The sequence below is a fragment of the Haemaphysalis longicornis genome, unplaced genomic scaffold, assembly GCF_048455015.1.
Source record: "Haemaphysalis longicornis isolate Haplotype H1 unplaced genomic scaffold, Haemaphysalis longicornis Haplotype H1 scaffold_3, whole genome shotgun sequence".
Classification (NCBI taxonomy): domain Eukaryota; kingdom Metazoa; phylum Arthropoda; class Arachnida; order Ixodida; family Ixodidae; genus Haemaphysalis; species Haemaphysalis longicornis.
The window spans coordinates 20,379,599-20,389,309 of NW_027526335.1; the positions used below are offsets into that span (position 1 = coordinate 20,379,599).

Consider the following 9,711-nt stretch of genomic DNA (forward strand, 5'->3'; position numbering starts at 1 on the left):
TCCATACAAACCCAACCTAGTTTCACTTCGCAGCGGCGGCCATTTTAGAACCATTTGTGTCGACGCCGCCGACAACGAAAACGACTGCGCTCACTTTTCGCATTTGTTGGGACACCTAAGCCATCATTCACACAGCCGTTTTTCACCCTGTCAAGTCACCGTCACGTCACCGTCTTCCGTCATAGGCGACGGTTTCTCGGGCGATTTCTCGCCGAAGATGGTGCGACGGCGACGAGAAGCCGAGCTCTAAGTTTCCGTTCCGTCAAAGCGACGGGACCACGCCCCGCAGTGAACCAGCCAATCAAAAAACTAATTTTTTTACGCTAAATTTAGCTAAAAGTGAGCGAACGGTTTGCAAATCCAACGGACGTTATTGACTCATGATTGACGAGGACAGGAGCTGTTGGAGGTCAGTGAGAGAGGCCTTTTTACTGCAGTGGACCTGCGTAGGCTCATGATGATGATGATGAATCTTGATGATGATGTTTAACGCGCCGATTCTACACAGGTGATGAGGCGTGCCATAGTGGAGGGCTCCTGATTTGTCCGGGTTTGTCTGACACGGCACTGTCCTACTGAAATCAGCGACACGGCCACTTACGTGGCCATGTTTGACTAGTCATACCTGATGTTTCACGTAGCGACTACTATTAACCGTGACGAAAATACCGCAGGTATTCAAGTCCGGTCAGAAAAAAAAAAGCGAACAGCAGTTTCAGTACGCTATCGCTGCGCCATCTATGAAAACAGACAATAAACAAGGCAACAAAATGGACGTCTGTGAGATGGCGGCAGCGCCGGTCACCATACTTTCATTTAGGGCACCTGCCCTGGACGCGTCATTACTGACGTCACTTAACGTATGATGCAACGGGAGAATTGAAATTTTGGCCTAAATTGTTTAATTTCCCAGTGCTGCAGGATGCATCATGTGCTGCAGGAAAATAAGTGAAGGTACTTTTTAAAAACACTAAAGCTTTTGAATAAAAGAAACTTGTATTTCGTCTTCATAACCCCTTTAAAATTGGCGGTGGCGTTGAACTTTGGATTTCGACCGTAAACAACTTCATGTCCGATCAGTATACAACATAATATTCCGGCCGGAGACTGGAGGAACGCGTTAAAAATTCCTTGCTTGCCTTTAAGTGTTTCCCCCATGCAGTCGGTATCACCTGCCCCAGTCTCGTTTGAATGGACTGCTTAGCAATCTCTAAGATCGTTCCACTGTGGGTGGTAGGCCGACAAAAATGGCGTTGCACTCCAATCCACCATATCCGCTTCGCAATTGACCACTAATGCTTTCGCATAGAGTGCGCTTAGGTGTGCAACAATTTTTGTTTTTAATCGTTTCCTTACAACGCACCCTTGGAGAGAGAGAGAACAATCTTTAATGAGTCTGGCGATGTCAGCCGAGCTAAGCCGCCTGGCTTGCTACGCCAGATGAATGCGGTAGGAAAATGATTATTATAATTATGAAGAGGAACACACATGATATTAACTATTTATAAAGGCTGCTCAAGGCTTTTGGCTTTTAGATAGGTCAATAAAGCTCTTGTAGCACGACAGGCACGTTTGGAAGAATTCCACAGACCTAATACGTCCCTTAGTTCTAGACCTACGGAGAGCGACCGGCCCAGAGATACTGCGAGACGCACTCTGCGTACTGAATTGCGCACAGTCACATATTAGGTGTTTCAGATCTTCACGCACATCACACTCTCGGCACAATGGCGTGGTGGACTGGTTGATTTTGTAACAGTAGTATCGCATGCATGCGAACGCACCCTTGGAAACAACAATGTCGCCAATGCCTTGGCCGTGTCTAAATCACACCGCAACTGCATCAAGCGCAATGACGCTGCATAAAATGGTGCGCGAATGCCTGTTTTACTTCTCTGCGCTGCTATTGCCGTTGAAGGTGTCGCCACAACCGCGCTCTGCGGCGAGCCGCGAGAGACGGCGACCCCCCGTCCCGCTATGAACGCGCCATTAATGCCCACTCCGCCCCCTTCACGCATCGGCGCGGACTCATAGCCAGAAAATCGTGCTTAGCACTTTCCCATGCGGCATCCCAGTGGCGACCAGTGCGCCATAGTACACAACACACTTGAGGGCGGTGGAATTCATTAGCGGCCCACGCAAGAGAACATGTGAACGGAGAGGGGGAAGGAGGATAAAGCTACGAGGGACGCCACAAGACAAACAGACAAACAAACAAATAATTGCCACCCACAGCACACGAAAGCGGGAGTCCACCCACGCGATCACGCGCGGCGCCCCGAAGCACACGGCCGAGCGCTCCGAGTGAAAGCGCAAACAGTTGGAGAGTCTTTCTCTGCGGTTAGAGGCAGCTAATGGTGGTGAAAGGTCCAGTCGGGAGAACGCGTCGCAGACAGCGGGAGGCGACTCGACGGGAATGCGAACGGCAGCAGCGCGCGGGAAGAGGAGCTTCTCGGCGTCGCGTGCGCTGGATGAAAGGCGCACGCTCTCGTCCAGCGGCCGGGGCACGACGTAGACGAGGGGGAAGTTGATGACAAGCAAGACGCAAATGTGATTGAGACGAAGCTGAAGCACCATCGGATATACCGAAAGCTCATAATCTGCCGCTAAGGGCTCGACTGTCCGTTGCATGCATCTTCTATTTTGGGCGCACAAATATTATTCATTTACAAAGCAAAATAAATCAGTGCCCTTCGACTCCATGAAAAAAAAAAAATCAGGCTTGCACCGCTGTGCAAACTGGCTGTAATTGGATTTTCCAATCCAATCCAATCACAGCCAGTTCACACAGCGGTGCAAGCCTGTCACGGCGGACCTGTGTTCATCTCAGTATGTAAACTCGACAAGCGTGATATAAGTCACTGAGAACCATTTACCCTGTGTGTAAATATGGCGCTCGTCAGCACAATCAATGAATACCTCAATCAAATCAACTTTATTTGCCTTACAGATAGGTACAGGGACAGGAGTAGCCACAAAAAGCTGCACGGAACAGCTTGACGGAGCGGAAGCCCCCATGTGGTTGACAGCAACGTCGTCGAACAGATCAAAGGGAACAGGAAAAAGAAAAAAAAGAAAGCTTGAAACACGTGTCAAGTAAATGTAACAAAAAGTGCTAAAAAGTCATGGTTAGCAGGGTAACAGATGCAGCAAAATGAACAACAGGTGCATGTCACAGGTACTTACAACAACAAAAATACAACAGATATGTAACACGTGTTACAAAAATATTCCTTCAATTCCGATTTAGAAAATTTACCAATCTCAACTGAGTTACTTGTAAAGTTATTCAATTTGGGTAAAGTGAATATTATAGATTGACTGTCGTAGTTGTTGTGGGGTGTAGGAGTTTACCATGTGTCTGGATTGCGTGTGTTGTATGCTGTAATATTTTTCTTTAATTTCGCTAAGCCCTCGTGAAAGCGGGTGTTATTTTTTATAGCTGCAAGATATGACTGGGCCAACCGGTATTCGTAGTAATTGCAATCTTCATACATTTTAAATTTCTTGAAAAGTTCGGGCGTCTGGAAATTAAATGGCACATTTGCTATTATCCTTGCAACGTTTTCTTTTTTCGGGGGGGGGGGGGGGGGGGGGGAAGGGGGCTAGGATAAGCTGGTTAAAGTTCTGGTTGGTTATCGTGCCTTTCCCGATTTTCAACTTCTTAGGAAAGACTCCTAAGGACAGTATAAGATTTGATATATGCACTAGGTGACGTGCTATCACGTCAGCAATATATTTGATAGGGGCTACTTTTATGTCGTCTACGTCACACACGCTGCTTTTTTTATTTAAGATTGCAGACAAAACGTCCTGGTCGTTTATTGGACACAGAAACATGCTCTGTTGCTCACTAGCTGATTGGGCTATTTCTAAAATATCTGCCGTATCAAGGGGTGTGTCAAACTGTTTAACAAAAAATTGTTAAATACTTTTGCCAGGCGGCATTCGGACAGAAGAACAAATCAAACGCAGAGTAAAGTAACCCGTTCGTGGTACTGAACTGGGGCAAATTGCCTTTCGGTAGGGAGTCCCGGCACGTCCTGCACACGTCAATCTCTTCGGACTTCTGAACGGACGGAAAGGCTTCGCGTAAAACTTGCAAGGCCACCTCCTTTTGCTCAGCGCTGCGCACGGAGCTTATGCTAGACAAGTTCACGTCGAACCAAAGCCGGTCGCAGACGCGGCAGCTGTTCCCGAACTCTATGCCCAGGAATTCTCGCTGAAAGCGGCCGTTCGCGCCGCCCAGGGACCGATGGACCTGACGCTGAAAGTTGTCCGTGACTCAGTAGCCGTGGTCGTTTTGTCGGCTACGCTGTTTGCTCAAACGCTCACTGGCACGCACCCGTTAGGGGTCCTCGGCTCGTCGTCGCCGTTTGCATTCTCGCGTGGCAGCGCGGTGCGCTTCCTGATAGGCCGCCTCTTCGTCGGACGTCTGGATCTTCTTTTGTCGCCCCATCCCCCCATGTGCACGGTGCATGGAGTTAGCAGATGCTAGAACCGGCGGCAACAGGCTTCGCGAACTCGGTGTCTGCAGCGCGAGCTGCTCTGTGCTCCCCACTTCAGGCGCGAACGCAAGTGAACTGGCGAAGAGAATAGTACGCGAGAGATCACGCCCCGAACGCTGGGCAGAGTGTTCTCGAAGGTCGAGTTGGACGATTCCAGGTGAACGCTCACGTGCGCTTGGTATTTTCTTGTTCTTTTTTTTGTTTGTTTGTTTATGCACGGCGCAGCCAAGAGCTCAAACAGCTCTGCTGTTAAAAGGGTGATCAGCGAAGCTGGGCGCAGTCAAAGGCGTGCACGAAACAAGACACGTTTTCATAATTTGCGATTGAGCTTACTTACTTTCTAGCTAATTAACGGAATGAAATTTTGGAGGACTAGAGCTTTACTCTAGGGGACAAACACCGCGCTGTCCGCTTGCCTCCCACATCGTAGGCATCTTACTGTCTGTGTAACACATCTATACCGCTCGACCGCATAGGACAGCAGTCAGGTCGCATCGGGCCGTGAGACTTCCACACTTAAATCCCCCCCCCCAGCAGAACGGGTACGTCAGCGATGAGCACGAGAAGCCTGCCTGCACGTGTATGCCCCCATGTGAAGGCATGCGCTTGGCTGCGCCGCGCTTGGCGAGCAGTGTAAGTCACTCGTTAAAGAGGTGGTGGCGATGGAGATGAGTATAAAGTGAGGCTGTAACCAGAGAGAGAGAGAGAGAGAGGCAGACTTTATCGAAGAGGAAAACGTAGAGAGGTTCGCCGACATGAGTTCGCCAACATGCTACTCTGTGGTGAAAGAAGGAGAGGGAAAAATGAGTAGGCGTAGTTAAGACCAGCAGTGGAGAACAAAGTGAAAAAAAATAATAATAATAAAATAAAAAAAAGAAGGAAGCTCACATTAGCGTGTACGACTTGAAGGAAGTGAAGCTGTACGCAACCCTCACCGCCATCACGACTGTTTAAGTCACGACTGCAGCCGATTTGCTTCTTCTTCGCTGCTGCGACGTCCTTTACTCCATCATTGTTGCTGCAGGTGTCAGCCTTCTTCATTTTTTTTTAGGGGCGAAGCTCCTGAAGCCATGGGTCTGTCCATCCCTTGTGTCTCGTGGTACGTGACCGCCTCATGCTTTCGGAGATGTCGCAAAGTGGGCCGCGTTGCACGCGCAAGAACCGGCTGCAACCGGCGCAAACTCGGCACCGGGAGCGCGAGCTTGTCTGCGTTCGCCAACGGAGGCGCGAGCGCACGTGCACTGCGAGAGGGAGATCACACGCCACGAACGCAGGCATTCGTTCTCGGAGATCGAACGAGACGCAAGGACCTTTGCTCGTTTCCTCTTGTCTGGGGGGGGGTGGGGGGGGGGGGGGGGGGGGGGGGGGGTGGGGGGGGGGGGGGGGGGGGGGGGGTGGGGGGGGGGGGGGGGGGGGGTGGTGGGGGGGGGGGGGGGGGGGGGGGGGGGGGGGGACAAGTTCGCCCTAAATAAAAGTTCTTTCTTTACCGTTGTGTCCCCATCCTACGTGACAAATTGTGGTGGAGCTGCGGGGTGGTCCTCGATGGCGCGGGGTCTTTCACCAGGTCTGGGCCTGGGAGCATTGACTCCGAAAATAAAAGTTGATTTGTACAATGTACGCACACAGTCTTACGTCTTTCTTAATGATGTAATGGGCGAACTTTCACGGGAGAGTTACGGTTACCGATGATCTCCCCCTCTCGAGCTTCGCCCCACTTATCATCATTCATTCCGTGGATATGGCGTGATTTTTTTTTTTTTTGACGTGATAATCATTGGACATCACCTTGGAGGGGCGTGCGCTATGACGTGTCTTTCTCGTTCTGAGCAATTGTTGCCGCTATTACGGCGAACGATGGAGTCTGTCTCGTTCCAAGCAAGTGTTGCCACGCTTACGGCGAACACTGGTGTTTTAGATGCAGAGCATCTGATTCACTCGCCTTGTCCCTCCGGCGTCGTCGTAGTTGTCGTCGGCGTTGTCCACCCCTCCCCATTCTCCTCGCCACGCCAGCTGCACTCTCCGCCGCTCACCCCCCTCTCCTCTCCGATAGCGAACACTATCTCGCGAGGGGCATTGGATTGGATTCGATTGGATTGGCTTGGCTTGGATTTTGATTGGATTGGATTGGATTAAAGTGGATTGTGTTGGATTGTGTTGCGTCATAGCCGCGGCACGTTGCGTCATAGCCGCGGCAGACGCGCTGGGGCCGGCGCATGTGCAGTACTCTCTCTTCCGCGGTTTCCTCTCCTTCGGGCGCGCTGCGCATATAACCGGTGTGCCGTTCTCCGGCGAAGCAACATCCACGCTTGGCTCAAACACCTAGAGTCCACGCCGCTTTACAAGTACGCCAACGTCGTCATCGACTGGGACCGGCTTACGCAGTCCCCTCAACGTTATGCGCGCTATAAAACGCGGTCCCTTCGCCGCTCCACCTATGCGTCGCATCTACACAGGGGTTCCCGCGAGGGGAGGTGGGAGTTTTTTATCAGTCTTCCTAAGTGGGTATGCTTGGCTTGACAGACATTCGCCGGTAACGCTGGGCGGTCGCCGCGAGGCACGCGCACACGAGCGCAGGCATTTGCTTGTTTTTTACCTGCTGAGCGGTGGTTTCACCTCTGAACGCAGATGCATTGTTGAGAAGACGTATTTTGGGGGGAACTGTAAGCAGTCATATTAAAATATGAAGGCCCTTGGACCTTTCTTTAATGTTGTATAACTTTTTCCGTATGCTGAGGAGGAGGAGGAGGAGGAGGCGTAGGAGGAGGAGGAGGAGAAACCTTTATTTAACAGTGAGATCGAGCTGGTATATGGACGGAGTCTTCAGTCCAGGACTCAGTCCAGGACTCAAAAAAGCCCTACGAATCCTGACCCAAAACCCTCCTGAAAGAACAGTCAAGATCATTTGGACGCCTTCCCACTCATCTATTGCGGTACGCCGGAAGCTCCTCACGTGCGCTCGTTTTTTTTTTTTTTTTTTTTTTGTGCTAAAGCTACTGCGCGAACGTCGTGCCGGGTACCTCGCGCCGGGGGAGTTTTCCTTGGGTTTTTTTTTTTTTTTTGCTAACGCGAACGGACCAAGCTTAAGCTTAAACAACTCTGCTGTAATCAATATTAATAATAATACCTCTACAATGTTCTCACTTGTCGCCGTTGAACAATTAGTTCGTGAGTGGACCTGAAAGCAAACCCAACACGACACGCCCGCATCTTACTCGCGCCTTGAACGTGTACGCAGTAGTACCGCCGTTGTTGACTGCCAACGACCCCAGATCCGCTCAGGGAGCTGTGGTGGTGACGCAGCGCACGCCGCGCAGAACACCCACTGCCCGCACCTGCACTCGTCCAACCGAAGGCCGGTGGAGCCAGCCAGAGAGTGATGCGGCCGGGGCTTGAATGGACGCAGTGACCCACACACTCGGGGCGACCCACCCCGGCTCTTGGAGGTGGAGCGGCCTGTGTCCGCGGCGTTCATTAGGTGCCCCTTCTCTGCAGATCGGTGAGCGCTCGGAGTAGTCGTGGCAGCTGCGCGGAGCTAGGGACCCGCCGACTTCATGGGAGCGCTTTGGGGGGACGAACGCAATTGTGAGTGAGCGCGATTCCCGCATTCCTTAGTCAGGCATCTAATGATGGTTCTGTGATTTAGAGCTGGCGCCCTTCCGTGGAGTGAGTCACCCCGAAGTATGTCTGTACGCATGTGCGTAGAAACGTCTTCACTCTAGCTAGTCTACGCCGTATGATATGCAACAAGACGAATATGGTAGGCGAATGAGGCAAAACTGTGGACAATGTAGCAGCCTCAGTCCTGTGCCTGTGCTGACGTTTCGCCAAGAATTGCCTGCCTTAGGGCAACCATGGTCATTAAATAAAGCACTCACCTCAATCAGATTCTGCTTTCGCACGCTGCTTCTCTCTCGCCAAAGCCCCCTTCTTGCTCACTCCGTCTCTGAGGGGACCTGCCGCCTCTTTGTAGAGCATGCCAACTGGGGATGACCATGGTAGCTTCATGAAGTACGCAAGACTTCCTGTCGAAACGCTGGCACTGGAGTCCGGCCGCTACCTTGTCCAAATTTTGGCCTATACATAACGCTTCGGGGCAGAGTAAGCGCAGAGGAAGCCTTGCTGCTCTCCTTGCAATCCACCTGCCACAAAGCGCCGTCCTGCAGCGTTGTTCCAGGTTCGAAATACTGCTTGGTCCGGTATATAACGCTACCGGATACCACGGGAGGCTGTACTAGATAGGTTCAACCATGCTAGGTGAGGCTCCTTGGGACGCAAGCAGCATTCCCTCACCAGACAAGGATTTATCAACCCTCGTTGAGTACATTGGCTGACAACCTCCCAATGATTATTCAATCACACTATCGGCATTCAGGCACTCGATAGGCGTGGCTGCAGATCCTTTGGGAGAAGCCTTCCTCCTGCAGTGGACATAACCAGGCTAAATATAAAGATAAAGATAAAGGTAAAAGTGTTGTTTTCTGCGCTTGGGTGGGTAGCCAGTGCCTCTACGACTACTCTGGGTGAAGGGGACCTTATTTTTAACCCCCCGGGCCATGAATCGAACGTGTACGACATATCGGGAGTGGTCGACCAGCGTTGAACCCTCTTAAGCTACCCATGGCACCAAGACTGCCGGAGCCGAGACCCTCGCTATGCATGTAGCGAATTAGAAGGGGAAATTAGGGGCTCGTTGAATTGCTACATAAATAAGGGTAACCAGTCAAGAACACCAAGAAAAGACAAGAGGAGAATGTGGTAGGTCTATTATAATCGTTGAAACAGGTACAGAGTATTGATAGAAAGAAAGAAAGAAAGAAAGAAAGAAAGAAAGAAAGAAAGGGGAGAAAAACATGCCCGCCGGGTGGGATCCGAACCCACGACCTCCAGAATACGCGTCTGGAGCGATGACCACTGCGCTACCAGCGGGGCTGTGCTCCCCTCCACTTTCTGAGGTATTTACGTTAAAGGGAGAGACAACCGATTTTTGTCGCGTATATGTTCTCTAGCTCATATGAAAGCCAGCGTTTTATATAGCCCGGTAACCACAAGCAATTTCTAAACAAACTGGCGGAAATAATTTTAATTTGGCAGCAAACTTCCTGAAAACGGAAGGGTGGCGGTTCGTAGTGTCGAAACTTGGAACTACAATATGTATCCCTGTCACGTGACCTGCAAACCTAGCAGCTACTGTAACTGCTAAAAC

At 51.0% G+C, this 9,711-nt stretch overlaps 1 non-coding gene across 1 annotated transcript; it reads right to left on the minus strand.

Moving 5' to 3' along the window:
- Positions 1 to 9,361: 9,361 nt before the first annotated feature.
- Trnat-cgu (transfer RNA threonine (anticodon CGU)) lies at positions 9,362 to 9,434 on the minus strand. The gene has a single exon. It is a non-coding gene; the product is annotated as a tRNA-Thr (tRNA).
- Positions 9,435 to 9,711: the final 277 nt, after the last annotated feature.